General features: G+C 42.6%; 1 protein-coding gene and 1 long non-coding RNA gene across 5 annotated transcripts in view; both read left to right on the plus strand.

Moving 5' to 3' along the window:
- The window catches only part of Camkmt (calmodulin-lysine N-methyltransferase), a 371,202-nt gene that overhangs the window by 105,474 nt on the left and 248,472 nt on the right, over nucleotides 1-17,256 (plus strand). The window lies entirely within an intron of this gene.
- On the plus strand, nucleotides 9,169-13,487 carry LOC143270112 (uncharacterized). The gene is made up of 2 exons (XR_013047060.1): nucleotides 9,169-11,188; nucleotides 11,678-13,487. It is a non-coding gene; the product is annotated as an uncharacterized LOC143270112 (long non-coding RNA).

Raw genomic sequence — 17,256 nt, forward strand, 5'->3', positions numbered from 1 at the left:
AAACAAATGTAACACATCTTTACATCATTCACAAAGGCCACAGAAACCGTCATAGAGTTAGAGCAATATTCCACAGCATAAACAAATGTAACACATCTCTGCCTAGTTAAAATAATATTCCATAACAGGACTTACGTGATGGATGGATAGAATCAACTCCCACAAGATATCTTCTGACCTCTATATACTGTGCCATGTGTGGGCATACATGTACACATGCCGCTGCCGCCGCCTCCACCTCCTCCACCTCCACCACCTCCACCACCTCCACCACCTCCACCTCTACCACCACCACCACCACAACAACAACATGAAAGAAAGGTGGGGTTGGAGAGATGACTCAGTGGTTAAGAGCACTGATTGTTCTTGCAGAGGATCCAAATTAGTTTCCCAGCATCCACAGAACAGCTCACAACTGTCTGGAACCCCAGTTCCAAGGTGATCTGATGCCCTCCCTCTTCTGGCCTCTGAAGGCCCTGCATACATGTGGTACATATACAAAATGTAGGAGAAACACCCATACACATACAACATAATAAAGAAAGAAAGAAATGTAAAACAATTTTTTAAAAAAAGAAAGCTTGTGGGAATCCCCACCCTGCATCCCTAGCTCCTGAATCTTTCAAGTAGACCAGGGGAAATTGGTTAGAATGTGGGAAGGGGCTGTAGGAGTCGTTTTCTGATTTGGAAAAGTGGCTCATAGATGAGATCGATATTTGTAACTTAGCTCTAAACCCATCATAGTTTCTGACATTGTTTGTAGGATGCCTCCATGCTTCATGGTCTATGGACTGTGTTCTGCATTTATGGGCTAGTGTGTAGGAATCTGATCTCAGTTAAAGGGTGGGAATTTTGGCCAGGGAGCTGAAAGGTGTTGAGCTCTGATCTAATTTTGCTGATGACAAATGCCGCTTCTTCCAGAAAGCCATTCCTGAGCCATCTTTTGGACCAGGTGCTTTTACTGGTGATCCTTGATGTATTCCCTCAGTCACTATAATCTCTTAACAGGAAGCCATTGTTTTATTTATAACTCAAACTCCAGTGTCTGGAATAATGTCTGGTACTGAATGAAATAAGGATACGGATAAATGTCCCTAAGTCAGATGTTCAAAACCACATGGGATACTTGGGTTAGTCATTTCAAAATGCAGAATTCTTGTTTGTCCTGGGGGTGTGGATGAGGGATGTGCAATGCTCTCGTAGGCGCTCGCCATCCATTGCTGCAGTTAAGTTTACAGTGGAAATGTGAAAGGCCCGGCATCCCTGAGAGCAGAATTCGTCACTTTTATCAAAGTAAGGGTGTGCTTGTCTTGAGGTTACCATGTGGAAATGTGAAGTCAGTTCCCTTTCCTGATAGCGTGGGGCTTAGCAGTAATTTGAAATTGCTCTCGAGCCATTTACAACTAAGAAAGAACTTTAGAGCAAAGTCATTATAGATAATAGTTTATCAAGTGTTTTGAGGTTTTTGATATTTCCTTATTATACAAAGTCGAATCTGGACGATAGCAATAATTATAATCAAATAGAGAAGCCAGGCTTGAATGTCGTATTTTAACATTGGTATGTCTTCTGTCAAATTAACTGTTTTCAAAAATGAAGGTTTGACATTGGATTTGTATGAACCGATGTCTTTATCCTACCCCAGATAGGTGTTTAATTTAATGACAGTGCCCAACTCAGACGGCCAGAGTGGAGACAAATGCAGCTCCTCCTGTTGTCTTGGCTGTTGTGTGAAGGCCATCACAGATACAATCTGCGTCCTGGAATGAAACATGGATGGAAAGTCCTCAGATTTCACCACCCCATGCTTTCCAGTGAGTGGGCAGAGACCACAAGGCCCCTTAATCTGGGAACCTCACTGTTCCCAGGACAGTGGAGCTCCTCTGGCTACAGGAGTCCCTTTTCCTAAAGACTCCGGTGCCCTGTCTTCCTCAGTGAAGGGCTTCTCTTTCCACAGGAGTGTTTTTCCATGTCTGCCTACAGGCCAGAGTCCAAATGCTCTTCTTTGTTTTCTTCATGCCATGGCTCTCTTGACTTTAGTTCTGCTCCACAGTCCCTCAGGTTTGTAGGGGTTCTTTAGCATGTAAGAGGGTCCTAAGATTGAGCTTCTTCATTTGTACGAAACATAGCTCTCATACCAGTCTTGCTGGTAGCAGGTGTCCCCTGGCCATAAGTCATGTGTTAATGTCTGCCTTGAGGGCTGTAAAGTGTATAAATTGCCAGTATGTCACTCAGGAATATTTGAGTGTATTATTAATAACTTATATGTGATATCTGTGTTGCTTATGAAATCTAGACTCATTTTTCCAACTCAAGATATAAATTAGAAAGTTATTAGTTTTATTGAGCAAATTTTAAATATTTTTAAAGTTTTTAAAGTCACATAATTTGGGTTTATTTTTCCAAATGTAAACAGCTGTCAACAGGCATGCCTTTTTTCTGTACTATTTTATTTTGTAAGGGTGTGTGTTTGTGTACACACGCATGCACGCATATGTGTGTGCTTCTATGAGTAGGTATACATGCATTTGTGGAGGCTGGAAGCCAAACCTTGCATGCTGTTACTTAAGAGTCATCCACCCTGATTTTTGAGATGGGTCTCTCACTGACATACTTCCCTCAGAGAGGCTAGATCGGCTGGCTAGTGAGCCCGAGGCATCCGCCCATCTGTGTCTCCTCACGGCTGGGATGACACTGAGCACCACCACATCAGGGTTTTTTTGATGTGGGTTCTGGGCATTGAACTCAGGTCCTCACAGTACAAGTCCCTTCCTGACTGAGTTGTCTTCCCAGGCCTGGGAAGGTTTTTTTTATTCTTCCCCTAGTCTTCGGGTTTTGAGAGTTATTCATTCCTGGAAGACTTTTCGCTTTCTGACATTGTGGCAGACCTCCAAAATGAATTCATGAGATGCAGCAGTGGGTTATAATACTCTGATTAAGGCTGACAGGGAAAGAAAACTTTAAAAACGACTCACCATGAGAAGCTGCAATTGTGGCGTCTATGCTTTGAAAACTGAAGAACAGAATAGGATTAAAAAGGTAAAATATTAGACAAATTGGGTTCCTGTGAAAAGAACAAGAAAAACCCAATTGAAAAAGAAGATTCAAAAGCCTCTCAAGGCTATCGGAGGATTTCTGTCTCATTGCCTATGCACGAGAGTAGGTCAGCCTTTCATAGTTAGCTCTTCATACTAGTTCCAACACTGTAGTTTGTTTTTAGTGCAGAGAAATATGCAGATTTCTACTTCATGCAAATAATGGTGAGTGAAAAGGCAGTCTTCAGGCTAGTACTCTCAGTCAGACTGTTCCAAACCATTTCTTTATTTTTTTAAAAAGTGTATTTTTATGAGTTAGTGTTTTGCCTTCATGTATGTCTGTGTGAGGGTGTTGGAGTCGCCATGTGGGTGCGGGGAATCGAACCTGGGTCCTCTAGAAAAGCAGCCAGTGCTCTTCACCACTGAGCCATCTCTTTAGCCCCCATTTCTTTAATTTTTGGCATTAATAAATAGCTTACTAATTTTTTTTCTAGAAACTAAAAGCTCTGAAGATGTATCTTCATGTTGAAGTACTTCTAATTTCGAGTACATGAGTATTGCCGTCTGTGTTCTGAGTGTGTTGTTTTACTAGCTTGGAGGACCTTAGTTTAATTGCTCCCCACTGCAGCCTAAATTCCAGTGAACCCCAAATTCGGCTTCACTGCGGTCATTGGTTGTCATTGTCTTCCTTCTCGTCTCCTCTTCTTCTTCTCCTCTTCCTCCTCCTCCTTCCTGTCCTCCTCCTTCCTCTCCTCTTCCTCCTCCTTTCTCTCCTCTTCCTCTTCCTCCTTCCTCTCCTCCTCCCTCTCCTCTTCCTCCTCCTCCTTCCTCTCCTCTTCCTCCTCCTTCCTCTTCCTCCTCCCTCTCCTCTTCCTCCTCCTTTTCCTCTTCTTCCTCCTCCTTCTTCTTATCTTCTTCCCCCTCCACCCTCCTCTTCCTTTTTTTCCTCTCCCTTTTCTTCTTCCTCCTCTTTTCGCTCCCTCTTTCTCATCCCCCTCCTTTCCTTCTCCTCTCCCCATCCCCTCATTTTCTCTTTTCTCTTCCCCCTCCTTTTGAGACAGGGTTTCATGTATCCAAGGCCGTCCTTGAACTTGCTATGTAGCCAAGGCTGACTTTGAACTTCTAACTCCTCTGCCTCTTCCTCCGATGTGCTAGGATTACAGGCGTAGGCCAGCACAGCAGGTCTGTGCAGTGCCGGGGAATCGAACTCACTGCCTCGTGCATGCTAGGCAAGCACTCTGCCAGCTGAGCTACCCGCCCCAACCCTGTCTGCTTTATAAAATGTTTAGAAGCGAACAGTCACAAAGAGTAAGTGAACAGAAGGAAATGGTGAAGATGATGCTGAGAACGGTAAATAAGTTAGGAGTGTGCTGGCAGTTGGGACAAGGCCTGAGACTGTTGGTATGTTCTGGCAGGAACATGCCGGCAGCTGGTGGAGACGTCAAGGGTGGACCAGTCAAGGTCATACAAGGTATGTTAGAGAATCGGGGAAAATTCAAACCAAGCAAAACCAGTACAGTTGAAAATGGACGTGTCTTTTAATTATCATCAGGTGCTAGAAACTTTTAAATGCGAACGGTAAAATACTCTGTCCTTCGGGGTAGGCCAGTAGTCAACTCCCACCATGCCTTGAGTTTGGGTATTCCATTTAATTTCTAGCCTATTTTTTAAATGAAAAAGATGTAAAAAGCGGAGCTATAGAAGGTTTTAACTATTTTGAATGCTTTGCCTCTTTTGTATTTTTGAGAACTCAGTGACTCTGTGCAGCCCCGAGTAGCTTCAGACTCACCATCCCCCTGCTTCCTCCAACATGCTAGGATTACAGCCTTGCATTCCTGTACTCAGCACTGCGTGCCAAGTTTGATAAATTGTTTCTTTTAGTCCAAAAAGCAGTTTGATTGAGCTATTAATTGCGTAATTGCAGTTTATAAAATTATGAATTCGCAGAGCTCTGGGACAGGTGACAAGGGTCGCAGCCTTGCCGGTGTTTCTCTTGTGGCTGCACACTCTTTTTGATGTCCTCTGTGACTGTGAGACTTGGGCCAGTCGCCCCCTCCCACTGTTGTTTTATCTCCTGCACACTCACTGGTTATCCCCGCTTGTTATTTTACCCTGTTTAATTGGTAGCTAATTGCCTTAGAGTTTGTGAGAAGAAAACATTTCCTGAGATCATCACTGAAGTTATAACCAAAGCTTGAGCTTTTTACAGCATGACATCTCGAAATTCTCTCTCTACCTGTCTTTTAAATTAAGTTGTTGGAGTTCTGGTAACATTATCGATCTACCTTAAATCCAGATTCCAGCTGACTAAGTTTTTGAAATGTACTATATTAGTTTGGATTTGGTGGCTGCTCCATCTAGATCTTTTTTTTTTTTTTCTAGATCTTAAATACGATTTGTTCATTTAATTTTGAGGGACAGAGGGAAAGAGGGTGAAGAGTGAACATGACTTCAGAGCAACTGTTTGAGGATGAAATTCTGTTACTTATGGAGCATTTAAGTTTCATTTTAATGTAGGTGCAGACATGTGAGAAATACAAAAGTTTCCAGAGGTAAATCGTGTTTGGAAATGAACTTCAGCCCGTGATTAGTAGTTTATCTACTGTTAAAATTGTTACCAACTTCCATAAACATGAATCATTGGTTTTTCTGTTTCTTGATGGCTAATAATTGGTCCAACTTGGACACTATTAGGCTATAGAGATTCTAAAGAATTCCAGGTTTTTAAACTAGTCTCACTTCTAAATAGTGAGTATGTTCTAGAACCCTTTTAACAATTATGATAATGATGTAAACAAGGTGCCTCCTAGAGTGTATTTGGCCAACCTCATTGAATACTACTGTGGTGACTTCCCTTCTGAATCTTTCCTGGACCTCTTATCACTGATGTTTCCTCTTGGGTCGGTCCATCTTCTGCACCAGTGATAAGGATGCAGTTCATGAAAAATATATTTAATGCTCAGTACTGGGAGTCGGGGACAGTGCTCTAAAGAATACATCAAGACAGAAGCTTTGCTCCAAGGCATTAGTCACCCCTTTAAGGATTTACTGTGCCACAGCATGATTTGTTGGTTTTATTTCTTATGGTTAAGAGATTGTTCTTATAGAGATGGCAAGTCTGAGGCAACCTGGGCTACAGAGAAGACCTTAGTTCTCAGAAGATACAAACGATTAAAGCTTTCAAAATATTAAAAGAACGCTGCAACTCTGCTTTTATACCTTTTTCATTTCTTTCCTCTTTTTATATAAAAGTTGAGGCATACCCATTCTCTAGGATTTGGTCCAAAATAATATATAACACACACACACATACACACACACACACTATATATATATATATAGTGTGTGTGTGTGTATGCGCGTGTGTGTCGGGGGGCAAGATATGTATTCATGGCCTTGTGTCGATCAGAGGACAGCTTTGTAGTTTTGTGCTTGTAAACAATGGTCAACAGGGGAAAAAAGAGATTGAGTTTTGAGTCCTAATAATTCAGAATTTCTGAGTAGGAAGCCTTCTACGCCAGACTCTCCTTAACTATGAAACAAATACCTTGGACATACTCTTCAAAACTTTAGTTCTGAAGTTTCAGTTCTCAGCATCTCCTCTCCCAACCCATTGGAAAAAAACTTCCTCTCTGCAGTCTAAGCAACCTGACAGTGTGGAAGTCCTGTTCTCTTTGGTTTTCACTGGTCTGGTCTGGTCGATGGAAGGGGAGTGCGTTATGACAGCGGCTGCCGTCTGTTGTTCTGAGGTGACCCCCCCCCACACCACCACAGGGGGAGTCGATGGGGACATTTCTGATGGCTTGATTTACCTGTTCCCATTGACTTCGTGCTTTTGAAGTGTGACGGAGCTTTTGACAACTCTTCTGTCGCTAATTCACGGAAGAAAAAAGCTCCGGGGAGAAAAAAAATGGTGCTTGATGTTAAGAGGCAACTAAATTTCTTTGCTGTTTGTTTTTTGGACTTGTATTAAAGAAAATTGTGAAACTGTAATGACTAAGCGCATATTTCTGAAGGTTTTTACTTTGTTTATTTCCTTCATAAAAAACAACACAAAACAAAAACCCCAACAACAACAACAAAAATCAAGCAAACCAGTAACTTTTAACCCTAATTTATTTTTACTCTTCAAGTGACATTACTTTTAACTGGCTACATTTGGATAATAAAAGCCACAGATTTTAAACCACTTAGTAATTTGGTTTCATTTTTAACACAAATAACACCTTTTCATCCATTTTATATAAACTTCAAACAACATATGTTTTAACTTACTGCCAAATAAGAAGAAATGTGTTACATTAAAGTGCATGTTGTTTGCTTGCGCATTTGGAAATACCATTCATTTTATAGCAATTTTGAGTCATTTTTCTGTCACTTTGTATTCCTATTCAAAGAGACATACAGAAACCCTCACTCAAAACAACTCCCTTAGGGTTTACTCCTGGGTGTCAGTAGGCACCAGGGGGAGGTACAATCTACCCCAGGCTCAGGTCATGGAAATGCCAAGTCTTGGTGACTTGCATTTAGTGTTGTCCTTTGAATGGTGTCTGCCTGAGATTCTGTGAGGAGTATTTTAATATGTTTCTTTTATGCATCGCTGGCGGGGGCGTGCGGGGGGTGGGGAGGGTGGGGAGGAGAGGGAGAGAACACTTCACTTTTTCCTTTCCTCTTTTATATAAAATTTTAAACATGCCAGTCCCTAGGATTTGGTCCAAATTGAAAATATACTATTGGTGTGTGTGTGTGTGTGTGTGTGTGTGTGTGTGTGTGTGTCATTGACCAATGTGTATGATATGTAAACATAGACATGTAGTTATCAGAGGGTAACTTTGTAGGTTATTTCTTTTCCTTCACCTTTATGTGGGTTCTGGGAATCAAACTCAGTTTTCCAAGCTTTTGTGGCAAGTGCCTTTATCTGCTGAGCCATTTTACCCGCCCATGGATCAATATTTTTTTCTAAAATTTTTACTTTAGAAAAAATGTTTTGTCTGTATGTATTGTAGCCCAGGTATGTGAAGTACCCAAAGTGGACAGAAGAGGCTGTCACATCTATGGGACTGGAGTTACAGACAGTTGTAAGCCGTCATGTGGGTGCTGGGACTCGAACCCCAGTCCTCTGAGGTACTTAACTCTCCAGAAACCTCCCTTCGAAATTCTAAATTATGTATTACTAAAGGATAGGGGCCGTGTAGAATGTGAAATGTCAATAACGTTGAAGAACAGGTCAGAAAAATGGAAGCCTTTCTGTTAAGATGCAATTTGAAGTGATGGGTTGTTCTGAAGTAGTGAACTATTGGAGGATTTCAGAGCAGCAGAATGTGTTGTGTTTTTGTGCTTTGGGGCGCAGGGAGAGTTCTTTTTGGTTGACCACTCTGAGGAACGGAGGACTCGGCAGACGTGGGCACTGTATGTATTTTGTCTCTAATTAACTACGTAACCTTGGGCGAGTGATTTATGTATCTGGGCCCCAGCTTTTCTATAACCACCAAGTTTCAGTTTGGACACGAGAGCGAAGCCAGCGACACCACTCCAGGGTAGTGTGTGGGAGCTCGGGACGCTAGTGCTGGTGTGAACCGGCCCAGGGACGCGGCTGTGCAGAGGCAGGCGGTGGGGGGCAAGTGCTGGTGTGAACCGGCCCACGGATGCTGCCGTGCAGAGGCAGGCGGGGGTGGGGGGTGGGGGTGGGGTGGGGTGTAGTGCTGGTGTGAACCGGCCCAGGGACGCTGCTGTGCAGAGGCAGGCGGTGGGGGGCTAGTGCTGGTGTGAACCGGCCCAGGGACGCCTCCATGCAGAGGCAGGCGGTGGGGGCAAGTGCTGGTGTGGACCAGCCCACGGATGCTTGCAGAGGCAGGCGGTTGGGGGGGGGGGCACCCTGCAAAGCTACTCACACCATGCAGGCACGGCATCCACGTAGAAAGTTTTATTATTAAAGGGGGGAGGGGAGAGGGAATAGAGATGGGGGGGGAGAGAGGGAAAGAGGGAAAGGGAGGTGTGCATTGCCTCATGGCGAGAAAACGCGGAAGAAAGGAGGAAGAAGGGAGAGGGTCTTTCTTTCTTTCTTTCTTTCTTTCTTTCTTTCTTTCTTTCTTTCTTTCTTTCTTTCTTTCTTTCTTTCTTTTTTGAAGTTTTATTTATTTATTATGTATACAGTGTTCTGCTTGCAGGTTTTTTTCTTAAAGGGGGCTTTACATAAGATGACATCAGGACTCTGAGCAGGTCCCCAAGGGGCGATTCAGAATGCTAACAAGTGGGCATGGCATATGGAGGTACTAACTCGGGTTATTAAAAATAGATAATAATATGGATGCTTCATCTTTTTTTTTTTCCACATTGGACTATAAGGTCAATTTCATAATCATCAATAAAAGGTTGGTTAATAATTTTCTTCAGCAAAAGATAACTGTTTTACTAGAGAATATACCACTGTATTTTTTATGGTCATTTATTTCCCTATGCTTTGAAAGTTTTGTTGAGGAATTATTAAAGCTTTTTTTCTAGAGTCTGTGGAGCAGACTCCTATCTGGCAAGGGGGAGGTCCTCTGCCATCTGAGTGGCTAGTGAGTGGGTTCATGGTCCACACCGCCTGCCTTCCTCTCTCCTGTATCAAGATGCCTGGATCACAGGACCACACGGGGGAGAGACAGAGAAGTCTCCTGGAGCATCTTTATGGTCTAAGACAACAGCGGACCCCCAAAACCTTAGAAAGGATCATTTCTTGAAAAAGAGAAGTGTTTGGAGAAGTCTGTGTCCTGTAGCATTTGAAGTTGTACAAGGGAATGTGTTATTTGAAAGAAGAGCGCTTAGGGTTACTTAAGACACAGTTCTAATTGCTTACAGAAAAGGAGGCTCCATTATGCAAGGAAGATTGAAATCAAATTATAATTAGTGTAGTGGAAAATTGGAAAACGTCCCCAGGAAACGTTACCTCACCGGGTAGGGCTACTTTTGGCTCTGAGGCTCTTATGATCAGGACTCTAGCTCCTCTTGTCTTTATGTAGACTTCCTCACGAAGCCTTGGGTTTTTGAAGTTGGGGCGGGGCAGGGGTCAGAGGCTGTCTTCTTTTCTTTGGTTTTCTTATCCATGTCTTACTGGAGTCAATGCCCAAGAGATAACCGGAGGAAAGAGTGGCCGGTGTGGAGTCACAGTGGATAGATAGATCATGGCCATGCCATGTAGAATCAAAATGAACAGTACAGCTTAGCCTTGAAAATGTTACCACGGTCTCCTTACTCATGTGATGCCTCTGCGTTCTTCTGTGAGGGTCAGTGTGTGGCTGTGGAGTGGCGCCTCTGCGTTCTTCTGTGAGGGTCAGTGTGTGGCTGGGGAGATGGCTCCTCTGCGTTCTTCTGTGAGGGTCAGTGTGTGGCTGGGGAGTGGCGCCTCTGCGTTCTTCTGTGAGGGTCAGTGTGTGGCTGGGGAGATGGCTTAGTGCGTAAAGGCACTGTCACCCCAGGCCAGCATTCAGTCCCGGAAACCCACTTAGTAGAAGGAGAGAACCAATTCCTTTGGGTTAGTCTCTGGCTTTAAACACGTGCCATAGCATGTATGTGAACACACACACACACACACACACACACACACACACACACTCACAAATGTGAAGAATTGGTATTTGTTACTTTGGAAGACTGATTAGGAAAGTGTGTATAATATAAAGTTTTAAAATAAAAATAGTTTTAGAATATGCAAAAGGTGATAAAGTATATTAATATATTGTCACTTAATTCATGAGTTTGCTTTACATTTTTCAAAGGTTTGTGTTAATTTCAATATTGTCCTTAACTGGTGTGCAAGGAATTCAGTCAGGAACAGTTCATGCTCGCTGGTAATTATTGGCAGTTACATGAACAAAAGAGATTTGGAGATAGGCTGAAGTATCTAGCCCCCCCCCCCCCAGCTATCACAGTGTTCTTCAAGCAGGGGTGTGTACATTATTGTCCCCCATTAATTGTGATGCCACAAAGAAAGCCACCACGGGCCAGCACCCGCCTAAGGTCTCACTCCTCCCTTTCTGTTGGTCTGCTCTTGAGTGGGTCTAGTTTCCGTCTCTTCAATAATGAAGTTAGTGTCCTTCCACGCATCATGGCCTGTCTTAGGCAGATCTCTTTTCTTGTGAAATTTAATACCTAGTAACACAAAGTAAAGAACGGTAAGCACCCCTGCCCTTAAGTTCAGCCAAGTCCTCTCCTCCTGTGTTCAGGGAAGGCTGTGGTCACACTGAACCATCACTGAGCTCCAATTGCTTTTAATATCCAAAACATCTGAGGCTTTCCAGATTTCTGTGGCAAGGGTCCCCAGTACAGTTTTATGCTGTCTCTTGTATCGACTGAGCTAAAGATTTAACTATTAATTTAACCAGCATTATTACACTTTTCCTGTAGACTAAATCGAGGCTTTTAGAGGGAATTGATCCCTTACTGTCCTATAACAATACCACATATTCACCAGCCATAGTTTTCAGATACCGTCATGCAGTATCGTCAATACTTGCCGAGGGGAACAGCTGCTGTCTAGTGAGTGAGGTGAAAGGTAACTACTCCCCACCGACTCAGAGAAGCAAGGCTACCCTACTTGGTTTATAGACGAGTAAGTATGGCTCAGTACAAACTATGGTTGGGCTTCATGTGTATTTCAACAGCAGTCTTCCAGTTGGAACTGAAACAGCCATGGGCACCACCCCTCTACCTGACTTCGACCACAGGCCCCGTAGGCTCGCAATCAAGATTAGCTGCTGCTGAGATGGGTAGCCATCCTTCTCAGGCCTGTGCACGAGATAACCAAGCCTTCTGGGAAGAGCTAATAACGGGTGGTCTTCTACATCCCTAAGGGAATACGACTTTGAAGTTTCTCTCTTCATCATCAATACAGTTGAATAGAATTTCAGTTTGGTGCTTGGGAGATGACATTTGCTTAAATGATGGTAGCCTGTGCTAATGTAAAACGCTCTGCCCCACTGGCTGTTTAAATCCAGTGGACAGGCCTGCTGGTGTTGTTAGCACCAGTTGTTACATTATTGTTCAATAGTCGACTTAGCAGTGTTAGCCTTTGGCTGAAATTTTCTGCAGTCAGAGACCTCAGCCTATTGCTGGTATAGGAAGGGGGGCTGTCCTCATTTAGTATTCCTATTTGGGGTATATTTGTTATCAACAATCGCTTTGCTGAGAATGAGACGAAATAGAAATTAAAGCCAAATATAGCTTTAAGGACTGCAGCAGAAATTGTGATATTGATTCTATACATCTCTCATCATACGACTTTAAACTTTGTTAGCTGATTATTTCGCTCCAGCTGGTGTCGAGAATGCTGGCAGGTAACAGCGCATCTTCGTTTCATTGAAAATACTTTGGTTTTCCGTATCAGAAAAATAAATCATATAACACTAGGCAGTGCTTATTTTTCATAAATGAAAAAGGGAACGATATAAGAATTAGTAAGAGCGGGACAAAGTCCTTAAACTAAGAAACAAAAGAGGGTGCATAGAGCTCAGTGTATGGGTGTAGTTAGTTTTCGTCACCCTGACACAAGCTGGGGTCACCTGAGAAGAGGGAGCCTCAGCTGAGGAATTGCCGACATTAGATTGGCCTGTGAGCATGGTTGCGGTCTCAGCTTAGTGATTGATTGATGTGGGAGGGCCCTGCCCACTGTGGGCGGTGCTAACCCCGGGCAAGTGGTTCTGAGCTGTGCAAGAATGGGATCCGAGCAGGCCACGGAGAACAAGCTGGTAAGCAGTGTTCATCCATGGCCTCCTCTTAAGTTCCTGCCTTGACTTCTTGATGATGGACTGTGACCTGTAAGCCAAATAAGCCCTTTCTCCCCCGAAGTCATCACAGCAAGAGGAAGCAAGCGAGGACAGGTGGGAAGGATTTGGTTTTTAAATCTTACTGTTCATTCATTCATTCATTTGAGGTTATTTTGTTTTGAGACAGGCACTCACCTGTCTCAAGCTGGCTTTAAACTCACTGTGTAGCTGAGGTTGGCCTTGATGCCTTTTGCTTCCACGCCTGGATGTGCTGAGGTTACAAGTCTGTACCAACCATACCCCAGCCATTTTTACTTTTTAAAGATAGTTTTTCTTCATATAGATATGACAAAGACAGACAGACAGACAGACAGACAACTTTTTAAAAAAGTCCCATTCATTGAAAAAAAAAAAAAGCCCTTGTAGAAACAAAGAAGATAGACATGAAAATTGTGTATCAGTTTATGGCATGCTCTGATTTTTATTTTGTATACCTCCATTTTACGTGCAAGTATTGCATTTATTTTGAGGACCTTGTATTATTCGTATATAAGAAAAAAGTTAGGAAAGTAGGGAGGGCAGGTATGAAAGACTATAAGTTGCCACAGAGGCTGAGAAGGTAGGCTGGTAGGCTGTGGGCATCGGGTTTGGACTGAGGGTCTAGACCATCCATTCCGTTTCTTTTTTTCTTTTTTTTTTTTTTGGTTTTTTCAAGACAGGGTTTCTCTGTGTAGTTTTGGTGCCTGTCCCAGATCTCGCTCTGTAGACCAGGCTGGCCTCGAACTCACAGAGATCCGCCTGCCTCTGCCACTTGAGTGCTGGGATTCAATGTGTGCACCACCACCACCCAGCTCAGACTCTTATCTACAGTGAATACAAGGATGGACTCTTCATGTCAGAAGAGGAATCTGGAACCCAGGCTCGCTGAGAAGTGGGACTCTGGATGGGAAAGGTGTAGTATTACAGAGTGGTCGAAAAGATCGGTCAGTCTTTGCCATGGTGAAATAAATACGTCAATGATCATGGGGTATAGTTAGGCAACGAGTTTCTTAGGACAAGAGTTTTATGCTTGACTTTTTAAAGAAAACTCTGATTCTGAGGAGCCTCTTGCAATTCAGGTATATGTCTATTGAGAGACAGCACCGTGAGTTTCTATTATGATTGCTATGAGAAAGGAACAAAATTCGGTCCCTGTAGAGAGCTTCAAGACAGTGAGTGGCAGGGCCTCAGCTTGCAGAGGGGCCAGCTTGTGCTAACAGGTAGAAACAGTAATCTATTTCTCAGTTTTGGTGATGACCCATGCAAGATAGTTTTTGAAATTGTGTCATGTAAGGTTAGTCTCTTATACCAAAAAAAGTAAGAAAAAGAGACTCTCCGTTAATTAACCGAGCAGGTTAATTAGTCCTTTGCCAAGTTAGACATCCAGGACAACAGTGGTATACACATCCATATGTTTTCTGTGTAGGGTTAAGATCTATACAGCTAAATTTAGCCATTAGCATCACTTAGGAGATGCTCCTCTTTTGTTAGATTTCTTTGGCAAAAGCTGGCCATTCTGTTAGCAGCGGTTTTGATGATGAAATCCCGTAATTCAAGAGCTTGGCTTATTCAGCCAAACTGCTACCTTGGGCAGTGCTGGACCAACTGTGAGGGGTCTGTTTTCTTGATACCTGGAAAGCTGCTCTGTTTGCTAAACAAAGGAATTGTTGATTTCAGTGATTTAATTCCCCTTTTGGCTAAAGGCAGCCGAACGAAAACAGTGCTTATTTGGGAAGGAATCTGTTGCTAAGGCAACTGATATCTCCTTAATTGTTGGCCAATATTCCCATATGAGATTGGTCTCTTTTGATAGTTGGAAATAACCAAATTATCCTGAACATTTTCAAGTCTTGAATTCAGTGTGATGGTGGGGAGAGTGAAGGGAATTTATTTCAAATCTATAATCAGATACCTTTTGTTTGTGCTGGCACAGTGAAGGGTGCCTTGCTTGTGGCTGCAAAAAATATAGGTAACCACATGGCATTTGCCAAATCCCCTGCATTGTGAGAGACCTCACTACTTAAGATTAATGACCTATGCTCAATCTTTTTTTTTTAATTGAATTCTTTGATGTCTGTAAGAAAATAGAATATGTCTAATCGGTCTTTTATCCTCAGGAATAGGCTGATATTTTGCGTTTGTAAGTTCTATTTGAGTAATTATGCTAACAAGGACCGTCTTCAGAGCTGTCTGCAGCCATTTGTGTGAAATTCTTTTCTTAACTGTTTCTCCTGGTGCATACACTGACCTTTAGAGAGTGACCTCTTTCTGCCTATTACTTTGTAGGATCATGTAAAAGACCTATGGCTTCTTGTCTCTTGGCAGTACGGTTGTTTGATCATTTAAAATTAATTGAAGCTTTAATGTAGCCAAGCTCAAGGTCTAGTGTACCCATATCATACCTCGTACCTCATACCATTCCCCTTTAGTGTGAAGGGCACACTAAGAAACCAGTACAATTCTGAGGAAACAGGAGTTCGTCTTTATTATTTTAACAGTAAAATACTTACTGTGGGTCATAGCGAGCACACATTATCTCCTGTCCTTACAACAAAATAGGGACTTTTGTTCTTTAGTCTTTGTCCTCTGACTGGGTAGAACCTGATGAAATTCTTCTAGTGTTATCCAGAGTATACCACATCTTCCAGGGAGGTGAGCACAGGGTCTCGAAATGTGACACTCTGGTATCTGTAGAAGCATGTGGTTTTCAGGAGTGTCACATGAGAGGCTTTGTCCCCAAAGCTCTGTATAGTCTGTTCTGCAATACCTTTGGGTCGTTAACATGCTTCCTTTGAATTAGTCTTTCCACGTTTCATTCATGGGGATGACATTGGCTTTACACCTTGGGTTGAATTGAATATACAAAGCTCTGTATTATGTATCGGAACACTTGAGTTTGATTCCTGTACGTATTTATTATCTATTCTAGACTCGCGGCATTTCGCTTTTCATTTTAAATAGCTTGAAGAAGTAAATACAGATAAGATTCACTTGATGAAAATATTAAAATACATGAACGGGGACAATAGCCTCCAACACTGTTGACTAGAGCAGAAGTGGAAACAGAGTGGAGCTGGAGGTGGCGTTGTCCTGATCCTGTCCTCAGTATGGCCAGCCTAGTCTCCCTGGGTGGCTTTTCATTTCTGTTTTCTCCTCCTCCTCCTCCTCCTCCTCCTCCTCCTCCTCCTCCTCCTCCTCCTCCTCCTCCTTTTGTTTGTTTTGTTTTTCGAGACAGGGTTTCTCTGTGTAGTTTTGGTGTCTGTCTTGGATCTCGCTCTGTAGACCAGGCTGGCCTCAAACTCACAGAGATCCACCTGGCTCTGCCTCCCGAGTGCTGGGATTAAAGGCACGTGCCACTGCTGTCGGCTTCTTTCTTCATTAAAGAGCATGTTTTTCAGTATCTGCTGAAGCTACTCCATCTCAGACTACATTATAAGCTTGAAGTCAAGCGTGTGATACATTTTAAGTTTGTCTCTTTTTAAACAGCTCTGATGACCTTAGATCTTACTTAAAATCCGATCAGGACAGACCTACCGTTGCTCCATGAAAACTGTGTTTGTGTTCTTTTGCAATTTTGTACCTAGAAATATTCCAGAGGTTTAGTTTTAGCAGTCCAGTCTATGAGATTCCAGGGCTATTATAGTAAAAGCTAACTTTTTAGAAGATTGTATAGGGTATAGGTAGGCAGAACAATTGCCTAGCACCCATACAGCCATGCATTCAGTTCCCAGTACTGAACAAGAAACTCTACAATCAGAATTCATTTCTATATTGTTTAGATAATAAACTTTCACCAATTTAGCGTATGCTGAGTTCTGTGCATATAAAACCTATGTCTGCTTTGTCACATGACCATTTTGAGACAAAAGTGCAAGTCACCATTTTTTCAAATTCATTGGAAAATCAAAGATGTGGAGAAGACACTGGTTAGCGTTTTTCTTTACTTTGTTTTAAAAATTGTATATATATTTATTTTTTCTGAAGACCAGTACTTAGTGCTAATTTTTCAGTTTTCATCATACATTTCAGCACTGTTGTATACTTTGTGGATTTTTAAATAGACATATTACAAATCTTATCTTTGTACACACTTATATGACAATACTCTTTCTTTCTGTGATGAAGATTTTTTTTTTCCAGTTTCAATCTAGATTTTTTCCCCCCTTTGGCCAGTGTTTTATTTAGTTTTAGCTCTGTTTGCTGTCTGTCATTTTTCAGTTTGTGTGTGGTTTACGTGCTAGTGCACGTGTGTGTTCATATGTGTGGGCACGTGTGTGCAGGTACATGTATGAGCACATGGAGGCCAGAAGTTGACACCAGGTGTTCCCTTCTGTCACTTTTCACCTTACGTAAGGAGACAAGATCTCTCACTTGAACTGGAGCTTGCCAAACTAGCTAGTATCGCTCTGGTAACCCTCTGTCTGTGCCTCCTGAATGCT

Source organism: Peromyscus maniculatus, chromosome 22, assembly GCF_049852395.1.
Source record: "Peromyscus maniculatus bairdii isolate BWxNUB_F1_BW_parent chromosome 22, HU_Pman_BW_mat_3.1, whole genome shotgun sequence".
NCBI lineage: Eukaryota > Metazoa > Chordata > Mammalia > Rodentia > Cricetidae > Peromyscus > Peromyscus maniculatus.